Genomic DNA, 16,060 nt, shown 5'->3' with positions numbered 1-16,060 from the left:
TCCGCCACATTGATCCTGTAATACCGGGCAAAGGTACAAGGTGAGCTCCATGATGCCGCTGCACATATGTCCGTTAGTGCCACCCCTTTCAGTGCTGCCCAGGATGTGGCCAGACTCCTGGTAGAATGAGCTACCAGGTTCCCTGGGACTGGTAAGCTCTGACTGGAGTATGTGTGTGCAATAGTGTCTACTATCCAATGTGATAGGCGCTGTTTCGAGGCTGGTTTTCCGACACTTTTCTTATCAAAACACAAAAACAACTGAGTGTGTAAATGTCGTAACGACTGTGTCTGCTCAATGTATGTGCGAAGTGCTCGAACTGGACATAAGGTAGCAAGATCAAGTTCTGTAGAAGAGAGATCAGGATCAGGTTGAAACGCTGCAAGTTCGATTACTTGATTGATTGTGCAAGTATTAAGAACTTTAGGCAGGAAAGCCGGGTTCGGCCAAAGAGAGACCCCTGAATAGTTTGCTTTCCATCTCAGACAGTCTTTATTTACTGTTAAAGAATGTAACTCACCCACTCTCTTTGCTGAACAGATAGCAAGAAGGAACACTGTTTTCCACGTCAGTGATTTAAGATCCGCTTGGGCCAATGGTTCAAATGGGGCTCTAGTCAATGACTGTAGAACCATGGGAAGATCCCAGGATGGTGATCTCAGCCTTTTCTCTGGATAGAGGCGACGTGCACCTTTGAGAAATTGAGTAACCAACATGTTTTTACCAACTGATAAACCTTCCACAATACTGTGGAAATGAGAAATAGCTGGCACATAAACTCTTATTGTGTTGACTTTTCTTCCTGAATCTAAAAGTGACTGAAGAAAGCATAAAATAGAATCAAGACCACAATTTGTAGGGTCTAAATTTTTGTCCTGACACCAGTTAGAGAACACACGCCACTTGCTAGAGTAGTTATCCCAAGTGGAAGGTGCTTTAGCATTGTTTATGGTTTTCCTTACTGCCTCCTCTAGCTGATAAGAGAGGGGCTCAGTAGGGGCCAAACCCAGAGTTGTAACGTGGCTGGGCTCGGGTGCCAGATCTGTCCCTCCACTTGAGAGAGAAGGTCTGCTCTGATTGGTAGTGGCCACGGATGGCCCTGTACCAGACGTAGGAGAAGTGGGAACCAATGTCTCTTTGGCCATTTCGGGGCAATCAGTAAGATCCTGCAATGTCCCAGATCCACCCGTTTGAGCACATGGGGAATCAATGGTAGGGGAGGAAAAGCGTACAATAAACCTCCCGGCCACTCGTGAGACAGTGCATCCAGTCCCAAAGGCCCCCCTTGGCCGCTCAGAGAGAACCACATCTTGCAATGGGTTGTCTCGGCTGATGCAAACAGGTCGGTGTGGGCTCTTCCAAAACGGGTCCAAATCAGATGCACCACCTCCGGGTGTAATCGCCATTCCCCCGGGAGAGGTCCAGTTCGGGAGAGGAGATCGGCCGCCCGGTTCACTTCTCCGGGTATGTAGACTGCCCTGAGAGAGGCAAGTCTCGGGTGGGCCCAAAACAGAAGTCTCCTGGTTTCCTGGAGGCAGCGCAATGACCTGGTGCCTCCTTGGTGATTGATGTAATAAACTGCCGACATATTGTCGGTTCTTACAAGGACATGCTTGTTCTGTAGGAACGGAATCAAGTGTCTCAAAGACAGATAGATTGCTCTGAGCTCCAGCACATTGATGTGTTCCATGGTCCAGTGGAACATCCATGAGCCTCTGACTGATCTTCCTTGCCAGACAGCCCCCCATCCTGTCAGAGAAGCATCGGTTGTCACCACCATTCTCCTCGCTGGTATATTCCCCAGCGGAACACCTAGATTCAACCTGCTGCTCCTTATCCAAAGACGCAGAGCCTGAACACATTTCTGCGTGACCTTCAACTTCACTCGCCTGTGTAATTTGGGGTGGAGTTGAAATTTGTTGATCCACCATTGCAGTGGTCGTGCTTTGAGCAGTCCCAGAGGCACTACCTTTATTGCTGCCGATATCATCCCCAGTAATCTTTGGAATTGTGCCAACTCCATCCGCTTGCCTAAGCGGAAGGATTGTGCCAGGGCAGATAACCTTGCTACCCTCTGTGGAGATAGAGATGCTGTCATTGTTAAGGTGTTCAAAACTAACCCAACAAATACGGTTTCTTGCCGTGGTTCGACATTGCTCTTTTCGTGATTCATGCGGAACCCAAGCTCTTGTATATGGTTGATAACGGCCTCTGTATCTCTTAAAACCTGGTGACGGCTTGGTGCACAGATCAACCAGTCGTCCAGGTATGGGAGGATCTTTATACCCACAGCCTGAAGAGGGTAAAGAGCGGCTGACACCACCCTGGTAAATACACGGGGAGAGAGGGAAAGGCCAAATGGAAGGACCTCGAATTGATATGCTTGGCCTTGAAAAGCAAAGCGAAGGAACTTCCTGTGATCTGGATGAATGGGCACATGAAAGTATGCATCTTTGAGGTCTAGTGTTGTAAACCACTCGTTTGGCTCTATAACCTCCAAGATTTGGGCGGTGGTCAGCATCTTGAATGGCAACACTTTTATGTATGCATTCAGACGTCTTAGGTCTAAGATGGGTCGGAGACCACCATCTTTTTTGGGCACAAGGAAATAGTTCGAATAAAACCCAGTGTGCTGTTCGTTGGGTTGTAGCTGAGTAATTGCCTTCTTCCCAAGAAGGGTTGCGATTTCTTTGGATAAAATGTTTGCCTGGACTGAGTCTTTGACCACAGTTAAGTGAATCCCTGAAAACGAAGGCGGTCGCCGCCGGAACTGGATTCTGTATCCGCTTTTTATCGTAGCGAGTACCCAACGATCTGAGATTTTTCTCTCCCAGCTGTCCAGGCATAGCTGGGAGGAGATTCCGGCGGCTCTTCCAGGATTGCTACGCAGTTCCCCCATAGGGGCCTGAGCCCCTGGGGTTTCGCTTCTTTTGTGGTGCATTTCTAACTGATGTACGAGACCGAGCCATTTGTGAATGCTGTGGTACTTGTCTGGCACTTTGGCTGTTATCAAACCTCTGAGGATGGGTATTTTGTCTTCTGTTGAACTCCCATGATCCTGGCCGACTAAAATAGGGATGATGAGGGGGCTGATAGCCTCGATATGACTGTCTAGTTGCCTTAGCGGGACCAAACGTGCGTTGCACTGATTCTCTTCTACGCCGCGCTTGCTCCGCTCTATCGAGTGTCGTTTGAGAGTCTGGATGAAACACACGGCCTGTTGTGACGGGCATGTAGGTCAGTTCCTTCCTGATAGTATCAGGTAGGGAGGTCTGTGCCAACCAAATCTGTCTACGAGAAAGGATTGCAGACGACATAGAAGCCCCAATGTCTCTAGTAAGCTGGGCGTGCGTAACCAGGGCTGCATCAACCAAACCCATAACGTCCTGATCCTCCGGATTTATAAGTTTCCGTAAAGAAGCCAGAATTATGGCTAAGGCATTACCAGATCGGGCTGCACGTGTGGCTGAGTTGTAGGTTCGACACACTAGGTTATCGGTCTTCTCACATTCTTTCCGGGGACAGCGTGGGTCATCAGTCACCCGGTCTAGACCCAAAGGCGTTAAAGATGCCATTTCACGCTCCACCGCTGGCATACCTCCCATGCCTGTTTCTGCAGCATATTGTATATTAGCAAAACGTCTGCAACCAGCATTGAACTGGGGTGCAGCTTTGGGGTGATTCCAAGCTTTGCTTAGCATTTGTGAATAGTCCTCAGAAACAGGAATCGAAACAGATGGTTGAGACTGGGAGACCCCAGTCCACACTCCTTGCACCACTGGTGTCGTTGATGCCTCAGCCTGGGTTTCCAAACCTAAAATTCTTGCAGCGCTAAGAATTCTGTTGAGAATGTCAGGTTGTGTACTGTCTCTATCAATAACAGAAGATCTGGACTCATCTCCTTGATCTTCCTCACTCACATCCTGATCATTACTACCAAAAAGAGAGTCATGAGCATGGAGAGAAATAGTGTCAGGAATGTTACCTCGTCCTCCATGATTTGGAGGGATATCGTCCTCAGAGACAACAGATGGAGCTGCATGTTGTTGTCCAACTAACCCCCTATCGTGGGGCCTAAAACCATCCATTTTCCCAGCCAAATCCCGTAAAGTTGCTAGAATTTGCATCTGGGTGTCAGCTTGAGGGTCTGAAGCCCTTGACCTTCTTCCATCAGAACAGCTAGGTCCATCATGGACTTCAACAGGAGAATGTTCCCTTCTCCGTTTAAGGGAGCGTGCACCAACCACTGATCCTGATGCACCTCTATCATGAGCTGCCCGTTCAAAAAGGCTAGCTCTTTGCACTCTCTCTTGTAGGGAGAACTCAGCTGCGGCAGGGCATGGTTTTTCAATGTCCTCCAGTAAATGGGCCATACCCAGACATGATGGACACTCCCGATGTCCATCCCGAGGATGCATGGTAGCATGACAATAATGGCACAGAGGTTGACTCATGACTGTAGGACAGCTGCGTACAGTTGTAGCTCGGATAACTCACAAAAATATGAATACTCTACTCCTGCGCACAGGAGTTTTGCCAAATTATATGTAAATGTGTGTATACACAATCAAAATCATATATATACTTAATTTCACTGAGCCGCTGCGAACAATGGAGTCAGTGTGATAATTAAATTTTTTTCTTTTACAAATTTTTTTTTATTTTTTTATTTTTTTTTATTAACACCTATCTATGCGCGTACGCACAGATCAAGACAGGTGACAGAGTCCGCTCAGCTGCGAACAGCAGATCAGCGGGTAAACAAATAAACCTCCTTTCAACTGATGTGAATAATTGAGCAAATAAATAAATAAATTACTCACCACCTCCGTACGCTTCTTAAGCGTCGGAATACAAGCGTCGGAATACAATTCCTACAAAACAAATATTAACATGAATCAAATTCGTAAATTTGTAATGTAAATAATACCAACCACTCACCTGAAATATAGAAGAAAAAGGGAAAAAATGTTTTACCGCAATCCTCAGGGGCACCAGGCGCCTGCACTACAGTGACGGATTGATTGGGTAAAGATTTCCAAATAACAGCGTATACACGCGGATTTTCTCCAAACCGGTCTCTAAAGAGGCGAGAAAGGCAAAGAGGAAGTGTTCGGTTCATCCGGATGTTTTATAGCGAACCAACCACTTGGGGTCAGTCATCTGACATTGTTTACATTAGGTCTCGAGGAGAGCTAGCAGAATGGCGTCATTCAAGGTAAGACAGTGGTGACGGTCTGAGTGAGGTCGAAATAGATTCAGCTATTCTCCTGATGTGCAACCTCATTTAGACTTTGCATACAAAATAATCTTATCGATGATAGTACCTGGCGCTGTAGCTTAGATGGTCAAAGCGCCTGTCTAGTAAACAGGAGATCCTGGGTTCGAATCCCAGCAGTGCCTATGCCACAGGATGTTGGTGCAGCTCACTTAATCATTTTACATATGGAAATATTTGTATGCTGAACAGTGTGAATCTCCACAACAAGTGGAAATCTAAGAAGTCATGTGCATGCAATAGCGTCTTAAAGGCTGGCTTTTCGTGGCTCTGTGGCGCAATGGATAGCGCATTGGACTTCTAGGTTGTGAATGGAGTTATTCAAAGGTTGTGGGTTTGAGTCCCACCAGAGTCGTGCATACCCTCTTTTGCTCAGATGTATTTGTGTTGGACAAGCATGCGCTTAAACCTGGGATCCACAAATTACTTCAGAAGCATACCCTTCACGTTCTGCTCATTTCTCTTATTGGACTCACCCAACTCAGATCATAGAGTGCTCTACTAATTAGCTTAAGTCACCTATTTAAATAAGGGAGGTAACAAGAATGGGTTGAAATCCACTGGCTTAGGCCAAAATCTGCAACTACCTATTGTTGGCCACCTACCTAGCAACAACAACAACAAATGCTTTCCATTTCTCCCAGCTGAAACAGCGTTTAGATGTATCGTAACTGGAGGTTCCCAAAATATATGAGACACGAGTACTGAGAGTTTCGATCCAAATTGAAATGGTTTGAGATATTCCCTTGTCCCTGAACAGAAGCCTGCACACCTTTCCGGTTTTGGAAATTATCCTCTAACTTCAAAGGGACCTATTCATGATGTAATCAGCTATTCTCCTGACGCGCAACCTCATTTAGACTTTGTATACAAACGAATCGAACTGGCGACAGTACATGGCGCTGTGGCTTAGTTGGTCAAAGCGCCTGTCTTGTAAACAGGAGATCCTGGGTTCGAATCCCAGCAGTGCCTATGACACAGGAAGTGGGCACCGCTCACTTACGAATTTTACATATGGAAATATTTGCATGCTGAACAGTGTGAATCTGCACAACAAGCGGAAATCTAAGAAGTCATGTGCATGCAATAGCGTCTTAAAGGCTGGCTTTTCGTGGCTCTGTGGCGCAATGGATAGCGCATTGGACTTCTAGGTTGTGAATGGAGTTATTCAAAGGTATGTTCCTTTCGAGTCCCACCAGAGTCGTGCATACCCTCTTTTGCTCAGATGTATTTGTGTTGGACAAGCATACGCTTAAACCTGGGATCCACAAATTACTTCAGAAGCATACCCTTCACGTTCTGCTCATTTCTCTTATTGGACTCACCCAACTCAGATCATAGAGTGCTCTACTAATTAGCTTAAGTCACCTATTTAAATAAGGGAGGTAACAAGAATGGGTTGAAATCCACTGGCTTAGGCCAAAATCTGCAACTACCTATTGTTGGCCACCTCCCTAGCAACAACAACAACAAATGCTTTCCATTTCTCCCAGCTGAAACAGCGTTTAGATGTATCGTAACTGGAGGTTCCCAAAACATTTGAGACACGAGTACTGAGAATTTCGATCCAAATTGAAATGGTTTGAGATATTCCCTTGTCCCTGAACAGAAGCCTGCACACCTTTCCGGTTTTGAAAATTATCCTCTAACTTCAAAGGGACCTATTCATGATGTAATCAGCTATTCTCCTGATGTGCAACCTCATTTAGACTTTGCATACAAAATAATCTTATCGATGATAGTACCTGGCGCTGTGGCTTAGATGGTCAAAGCGCCTGTCTAGTAAACAGGAGATCCTGGGTTCGAATCCCACCAGTGCCTATGCCACAGGATGTTGGTGCAGCTCACTTAATCATTTTACATATGGAAATATTTGTATGCTGAACAGTGTGAATCTCCACAACAAGTGGAAATCTAAGAAGTCATGTGCATGCAATAGCGTCTTAAAGGCTGGCTTTTCGTGGCTCTGTGGCGCAATGGATAGCGCATTGGACTTCTAGGTTGTGAATGGAGTTATTCAAAGATTGTGGGTTCGAGTCCCACCAGAGTCGTGCATACCCTCTTTTGCTCAGATGTATTTGTGTTGGACAAGCATACGCTTAAACCTGGGATCCACAAACTACTACAGAAGCATACCCTTCACGTTCTGCTCATTTCCCTTATTGGACTCACCCAACTCAGATCATAGAGTGCTCTACTAATTAGCTTAAGTCACCTATTTAAATAAGGGAGGTAACAAGAATGGGTTGAAATCCACTGGCTTAGGCCAAAATCTGCAACTACCTATTGTTGGCCACCTACCTAGCAACAACAACAAATGCTTTCCATTTCTCCCAGCTGAAACAGCGTTTAGATGTATCGTAACTGGAGGTTCCCAAAACATTTGAGACACGAGTACTGAGAGTTTCGATCCAAATTGAAATGGTTTGAGATATTCCCTTGTCCCTGAACAGAAGCCTGCACACCTTTCAGGTTTTGGAAATTATCCTCTAACTTCAAATGGACCTATTCATGATGTAATCAGCTATTCTCCTGATGTGCAACCTCATTTAGACTTTGCATACAAAATAATCTAATCAATGATAGTACCTGGCGCTGTGGCTTAGATGGTCAAAGCGCCTGTCTAGTAAACAGGAGATCCTGGGTTCGAATCCCAGCAGTGCCTATGCCACAGGATGTGGGTGCAGCTCACTTAATCATTTTACATATGGAAATATTTGTATGCTGAACAGTGTGAATCTCCACAACAAGTGGAAATCTAAGAAGTCATGTGCATGCAATAGCGTCTTAAAGGCTGGCTTTTCGTGGCTCTGTGGCGCAATGGATAGCGCATTGGACTTCTAGGTTGTGAATGGAGTTATTCAAAGGTTGTGGGTTCGAGTCCCACCAGAGTCGTGCATACCCTCTTTTGCTCAGATGTATTTGTGTTGGACAAGCATGCGCTTAAACCTGGGATCCACAAATTACTTCAGAAGCATACCCTTCACGTTCTGCTCATTTCTCTTATTGGACTCACCCAACTCAGATCATAGAGTGCTCTACTAATTAGCTTAAGTCACCTATTTAAATAAGGGAGGTAACAAGAATGGGTTGAAATCCACTGGCTTAGGCCAAAATCTGCAACTACCTATTGTTGGCCACCTACCTAGCAACAACAACAACAAATGCTTTCCATTTCTCCCAGCTGAAACAGCGTTTAGATGTATCGTAACTGGAGGTTCCCAAAACATTTGAGACACGAGTACTGAGAGTTTCAATCCAAATTGAAATGGTTTGAGATATTCCCTTGTCCCTGAACAGAAGCCTGCACACCTTTCCGGTTTTGGCAATTATCCTCTAACTTCAAAGGGACCTATTCATGATGTAATCAGCTATTCTCCTGATGTGCAACCTCATTTAGACTTTGCATACAAAATAATCTTATCGATGATAGTACCTGGCGCTGTGGCTTAGATGGTCAAAGCGCCTGTCTAGTAAACAGGAGATCCTGGGTTCGAATCCCAGCAGTGCCTATGCCACAGGATGTTGGTGCAGCTCACTTAATCATTTTACAAATGGAAATATTTGTATGCTGAACAGTGTGAATCTCCACAACAAGTGGAAATCTAAGAAGTCATGTGCATGCAATAGCGTCTTAAAGGCTGGCTTTTCGTGGCTCTGTGGCGCAATGGATAGCGCATTGGACTTCTAGGTTGTGAATGGAGTTATTCAAAGGTTGTGGGTTCGAGTCCCACCAGAGTCGTGCATACCCTCTTTTGCTCAGATGTATTTGTGTTGGACAAGCATGCGCTTAAACCTGGGATCCACAAATTACTTCAGAAGCATACCCTTCACGTTCTGCTCATTTCTCTTATTGGACTCACCCAACTCAGATCATAGAGTGCTCTACTAATTAGCTTAAGTCACCTATTTAAATAAGGGAGGTAACAAGAATGGGTTGAAATCCACTGGCTTAGGCCAAAATCTGCAACTACCTATTGTTGGCCACCTACCTAGCAACAACAACAACAAATGCTTTCCATTTCTCCCAGCTGAAACAGCGTTTAGATGTATCGTAACTGGAGGTTCCCAAAACATTTGAGACACGAGTACTGAGAGTTTCGATCCAAATTGAAATGGTTTGAGATATTCACTTGTCCCTGAACAGAAGCCTGCACACCTTTCCGGTTTTGGAAATTATCCTCTAACTTCAAAGGGACCTATTCATGATGTAATCAGCTATTCTCCTGACGCGCAACCTCATTTAGACTTTGTATACAAACGAATCGAACTGGTGACAGTACATGGCGCTGTGGCTTAGTTGGTCAAACCGCCTGTCTTGTAAACAGGAGATCCTGGGTTCGAATCCCAGCAGTGCCTATGACACAGGAAGTGGGCACCGCTCACTTACGAATTTTACATATGGAAATATTTGCATGCTGAACAGTGTGAATCTGCACAACAAGCGGAAATCTAAGAAGTCATGTGCATGCAATAGCGTCTTAAAGGCTGGCTTTTCGTGGCTCTGTGGCGCAATGGATAGCGCATTGGACTTCTAGGTTGTGAATGGAGTTATTCAAAGGTTGTGGGTTCGAGTCCCACCAGAGTCGTGCATACCCTCTTTTGCTCAGATGTATTTGTGTTGGACAAGCATACGCTTAAACCTGGGATCCACAAATTACTTCAGAAGCATACCCTTCACGTTCTGCTCATTTCTCTTATTGGACTCACCCAACTCAGATCATAGAGTGCTCTACTAATTAGCTTAAGTCACCTATTTAAATAAGGGAGGTAACAAGAATGGGTTGAAATCCACTGGCTTAGGCCAAAATCTGCAACTACCTATTGTTGGCCACCTACCTAGCAACAACAACAAATGCTTTCCATTTCTCCCAGCTGAAACAGCGTTTAGATGTATCGTAACTGGAGGTTCCCAAAACATTTGAGACACGAGTACTGAGAGTTTCGTGCCAAATTGAAATGGTTTGAGATATTCCCTTGTCCCTGAACAGAAGCCTGCACACCTTTCAGGTTTTGGAAATTATCCTCTAACTTCAAATGGACCTATTCATGATGTAATCAGCTATTCTCCTGATGTGCAACCTCATTTAGACTTTGCATACAAAATAATCTAATCAATGATAGTACCTGGCGCTGTGGCTTAGATGGTCAAAGCGCCTGTCTAGTAAACAGGAGATCCTGGGTTCGAATCCCAGCAGTGCCTATGCCACAGGATGTGGGTGCAGCTCACTTAATCATTTTACATATGGAAATATTTGTATGCTGAACAGTGTGAATCTCCAAAACAAGTGGAAATCTAAGAAGTCATGTGCATGCAATAGCGTCTTAAAGGCTGGCTTTTCGTGGCTCTGTGGCGCAATGGATAGCGCATTGGACTTCTAGGTTGTGAATGGAGTTATTCAAAGGTTGTGGGTTCGAGTCCCACCAGAGTCGTGCATACCCACTTTTGCTCAGATGTATTTGTGTTGGACAAGCATGCGCTTAAACCTGGGATCCACAAATTACTTCAGAAGCATACCCTTCACGTTCTGCTCATTTCTCTTATTGGACTCACCCAACTCAGATCATAGAGTGCTCTACTAATTAGCTTAAGTCACCTATTTAAATAAGGGAGGTAACAAGAATGGGTTGAAATCCACTGGCTTAGGCCAAAATCTGCAACTACCTATTGTTGGCCACCTCCCTAGTAACAACAACAACAAATGCTTTCCATTTCTCCCAGCTGAAACAGCGTTTAGATGTATCGTAACTGGAGGTTCCCAAAACATTTGAGACACGAGTACTGAGAATTTCGATCCAAATTGAAATGGTTTGAGATATTCCCTTGTCCCTGAACAGAAGCCTGCACACCTTTCCGGTTTTGGAAATTATCCTCTAACTTCAAAGGGACCTATTCATGATGTAATCAGCTATTCTCCTGACGCGCAACCTCATTTAGACTTTGTATACAAACGAATCGAACTGGCGACAGTACATGGCGCTGTGGCTTAGTTGGTCAAAGCGCCTGTCTTGTAAACAGGAGATCCTGGGTTCGAATCCCAGCAGTGCCTATGACACAGGAAGTGGGCACCGCTCACTTACGAATTTTACATATGGAAATATTTGCATGCTGAACAGTGTGAATCTGCACAACAAGCGGAAATCTAAGAAGTCATGTGCATGCAATAGCGTCTTAAAGGCTGACTTTTCGTGGCTCTGTGTTGCGTAATGGATAGCGCATTGGACTTCTAGGTTGTGAATGGAGTTATTCAAAGGTATGTTCCTTTCGAGTCCCACCAGAGTCGTGCATACCCTCTTTTGCTCAGATGTATTTGTGTTGGACAAGCATACGCTTAAACCTGGGATCCACAAATTACTTCAGAAGCATACCCTTCACGTTCTGCTCATTTCTCTTATTGGACTCACCCAACTCAGATCATAGAGTGCTCTACTAATTAGCTTAAGTCACCTATTTAAATAAGGGAGGTAACAAGAATGGGTTGAAATCCACTGGCTTAGGCCAAAATCTGCAACTACCTATTGTTGGCCACCTACCTAGCAACAACAACAAATGCTTTCCATTTCTCCCAGCTGAAACAGCGTTTAGATGTATCGTAACTGGAGGTTCCCAAAACATTTGAGACACGAGTACTGAGAGTTTCGATCCAAATTGAAATGGTTTGAGATATTCCCGTGTCCCTGAACAGAAGCCTGCACACCTTTCAGGTTTTGGAAATTATCCTCTAACTTCAAAGGGACCTATTCATGATGTAATCAGCTATTCTCCTGATGTGCAACCTCATTTAGACTTTGCATACAAAATAATCTAATCAATGATAGTACCTGGCGCTGTGGCTTAGATGGTCAAAGCGCCTGTCTAGTAAACAGGAGATCCTGGGTTCGAATCCCAGCAGTGCCTATGCCACAGGATGTGGGTGCAGCTCACTTAATCATTTTACATATGGAAATATTTGTATGCTGAACAGTGTGAATCTCCACAACAAGTGGAAATCTAAGAAGTCATGTGCATGCAATAGCGTCTTAAAGGCTGGCTTTTCGTGGCTCTGTGGCGCAATGGATAGCGCATTGGACTTCTAGGTTGTGAATAGAGTTATTCAAAGGTTGTGGGTTCAAGTCCCACCAGAGTCGTGCATACCCTCTTTTGCTCAGATGTATTTGTGTTGGACAAGCATGCGCTTAAACCTGGGATCCACAAATTACTTCAGAAGCATACCCTTCACGTTCTGCTCATTTCTCTTATTGGACTCACCCAACTCAGATCATAGAGTGCTCTACTAATTAGCTTAAGTCACCTATTTAAATAAGGGAGGTAACAAGAATGGGTTGAAATCCACTGGCTTAGGCCAAAATCTGCAACTACCTATTGTTGGCCACCTCCCTAGCAACAACAACAACAAATGCTTTCCATTTCTCCCAGCTGAAACAGCGTTTAGATGTATCGTAACTGGAGGTTCCCAAAACATTTGAGACACGAGTACTGAGAATTTCAATCCAAATTGAAATGGTTTGAGATATTCCCTTGTCCCTGAACAGAAGCCTGCACACCTTTCCGGTTTTGGAAATTATCCTCTAACTTCAAAGGGACCTATTCATGATGTAATCAGCTATTCTCCTGATGTGCAACCTCATTTAGACTTTGCATACAAAATAATCTTATCGATGATAGTACCTGGCGCTGTGGCTTAGATGTTCAAAGCGCCTGTCTAGTAAACAGGAGATCCTGGGTTCGAATCCCAGCAGTGCCTATGCCACAGGATGTTGGTGCAGCTCACTTAATCATTTTAAGAAGTCATGTGCATGCAATAGCGTCTTAAAGGCTGGCTTTTCGTGGCTCTGTTGCGCAATGGATAGCGCATTGGACTTCTAGGTTGTGAATGGAGTTATTCAAAGGTTGTGGGTTCGAGTCCCACCAGAGTCGTGCATACCCTCTTTTGCTCAGATGTATTTGTGTTGGACAAGCAAGCGCTTAAACCTGGGATCCACAAATTACTTCAGAAGCATACCCTTCACGTTCTGCTCATTTCTCTTATTGGACTCACCCAACTCAGATCATAGAGTGCTCTACTAATTAGCTTAAGTCACCTATTTAAATAAGGGAGGTAACAAGAATGGGTTGAAATCCACTGGCTTAGGCCAAAATCTGCAACTACCTATTGTTGGCCACCTACCTAGCAACAACAACAACAAATGCTTTCCATTTCTCCCAGCTGAAACAGCGTTTAGATGTATCGTAACTGGAGGTTCCCAAAACATTTGAGACACGAGTACTGAGAGTTTCGATCCAAATTGAAATGGTTTGAGATATTCCCTTGTCCCTGAACAGAAGCCTGCACACCTTTCCGGTTTTGGAAATTATCCTCTAACTTCAAAGGGACCTATTCATGATGTAATCAGCTATTCTCCTGATGTGCAACCTCATTTAGACTTTGCATACAAAAGAATCTAATCGATGATAGTACCTTGCGCTGTGGCTTAGATGGTCAAAGCGCATGTCTTGTAAACAGGAGATCCTGGGTTCGAATCCCAGCAGTGCCTATGACAAAGGATGTGGGTGCAGCTCACTTAATCATTTTACATATGGAAATATTTGTATGCTGAACAGTGTGAATCTCCACAACAAGTGGAAATCTAAGAAGTCATTTGCATGCAATAGCGTCTTAAAGGCTGGCTTTTCGTTCCTCTGTGGCGCAATGGATAGCGCATTGGACTTTTAGGTTGTGAATGGAGTTATTCAAAGGTTGTGGGTTTGAGTCCCACCAGAGTCGTGCATACCCACTTTTGCTCAGATGTATTTGTGTTGGACAAGCATGCGCTTAAACCTGGGATCCACAAATTACTTCAGAAGCATACCCTTCACATTCTGCTCATTTCCCTTATTGTACTCACCCAACTCAGATCATAGAGTGATCTACTAATTAGCTTAAGTCACCTATTTAAATAAGGGAGGTAACAAGAATGGGTTGAAATCCACTGGCTTAGGCCAAAATCTGCAACTACCTATTGTTGGCCACCTCCCTAGCAACAACAACAACAAATGCTTTCCATTTCTTCCAGCTGAAACAGCGTTTAGATGTATCGTAACTGGAGGTTCCCAAAACATTTGAGACATGAGTACTGAGAATTTCGAAATTGAAATGGTTTGAGATATTCCCTTGACCCTGAACAGAAGCCTGCACACCTTTCCGGTTTTGGAAATTATCCTCTAACTTCAAAGGGACCTATTCATGATGTAATCAGCTATTCTCCTGATGTGCAACCTCACTTAGACTTTGCATACAAAATAATCTAAGCGATGATAGTACCTGGCGCTGTGGCTTAGATGGTCAAAGAGCCTGTCTAGTAATCAGGAGATCCTGGGTTCGAATCCCAGCAGTGCCTTTGCCACAGGATGTGGGTGCAGCTCACTTAATCATTTTACATATGGAAATATTTGTATGCTGAACAGTGTGAATCTCCACAACAAGTGGAAATCTAAGAAGTCATGTGCATGTAATAGCGTCTTAAAGGCTGGCTTTTCGTGGCTCTGTGGCGCAATGGATAGCGCATTGGACTTCTAGGTTGTGAATGGAGTTATTCAAAGGTTGTGGGTTTGAGTCCCACCAGAGTCGTGATAAAGGAAATAATTGTTAGGACAAGTAAATAATGCGCATTGCAAAGTCAAATAAACGTAAGAAATTGTGTACCTTTCTTGAATAACCATTCTAGCTATTCCTCCAAAAATGATAATGTTGTACCTAGGTTACAGGTACAAACAAAACATCACTTGTAACAATAAAAATTATTAATAATAAATTGCTACAGTTGATAACGTTTTTTGATGAACGCAGTTCATAATCTCTCCCAGTATGTTAAGTCAGTGGAAATGTGAAATCCAGGTTAAGTCTCACTTTGATTCCAAAATTGTTGATTTCAGACAATAATAAATAAATAATTATTGATTTCAGTCAATAATAAAAACGCACCGTTTTGTGCCTGGCCCTTTAAATGCAAATGAGCTGCTGCAAAGAGTGGGGTTTCAAGAGCTTGTGTGTGTGCGTGTGTGTGTGTGTGTGTGTGTGTGTGTGTGTGTGTGTGTTTGATTACCTCACGCAGACACACTAAAATGACAGAAACTGTTCTGCCTTTAATGTTAAAACGGAGTCAGACAAAGATGGAGAGACTCAAGAAGAAGTGACAACATGTAGAAGCAACAGGATGTCTCTGAATGGTTAGTTGATGAATTTATGTTGCTGATGTGAAGTTAACTATCTTCAATTAGGATATTCTGTCATGGTAATCAATAAATTGCTCGTATAGGAACTGTTGTGAGATGCACACAGAGTGACTTTCTATTGCATGTGAAAAGATGGATGCTAAAGTTTGAGCTGACTCACAAATGTGCTCGACTACAACAACTCTTCCTCATCTCAACATAGACTGCGTGTTCCTGGGGGCGGGGTTTATGTACATTTTAGGGTTAATTATTAATTAATTAATTAATAATTAATTCAAGAACTTGATACATATTTGGGTAAACTTTAAAAATGTATTTAGGTAAGCTGCATTTGTGTGAGTATTTGGGGAAATATTTATGCTTTAACTTGTGTATGTCTGAATTGTATTTTGAATTTACGATTCGGATTTTGTAAATGTGAATTTTAATGTGCATTTATACATTTTGTTTTGTAAATGTTTTATTTTTTTTTAGGCTGATCTGACTCCATACTTGTGTTCTTGTGCCTGATCATTGTCATGTTTCCCATGTGGATGGCTTGCCCTGCTTCACTTGACAACAGAAACAAA

The sequence above is a fragment of the Phoxinus phoxinus genome (assembly GCF_949152265.1).
Source record: "Phoxinus phoxinus genome assembly, chromosome: 4".
Lineage (NCBI taxonomy): Eukaryota > Metazoa > Chordata > Actinopteri > Cypriniformes > Leuciscidae > Phoxinus > Phoxinus phoxinus.
This window is presented reverse-complemented; position numbering follows the sequence as displayed.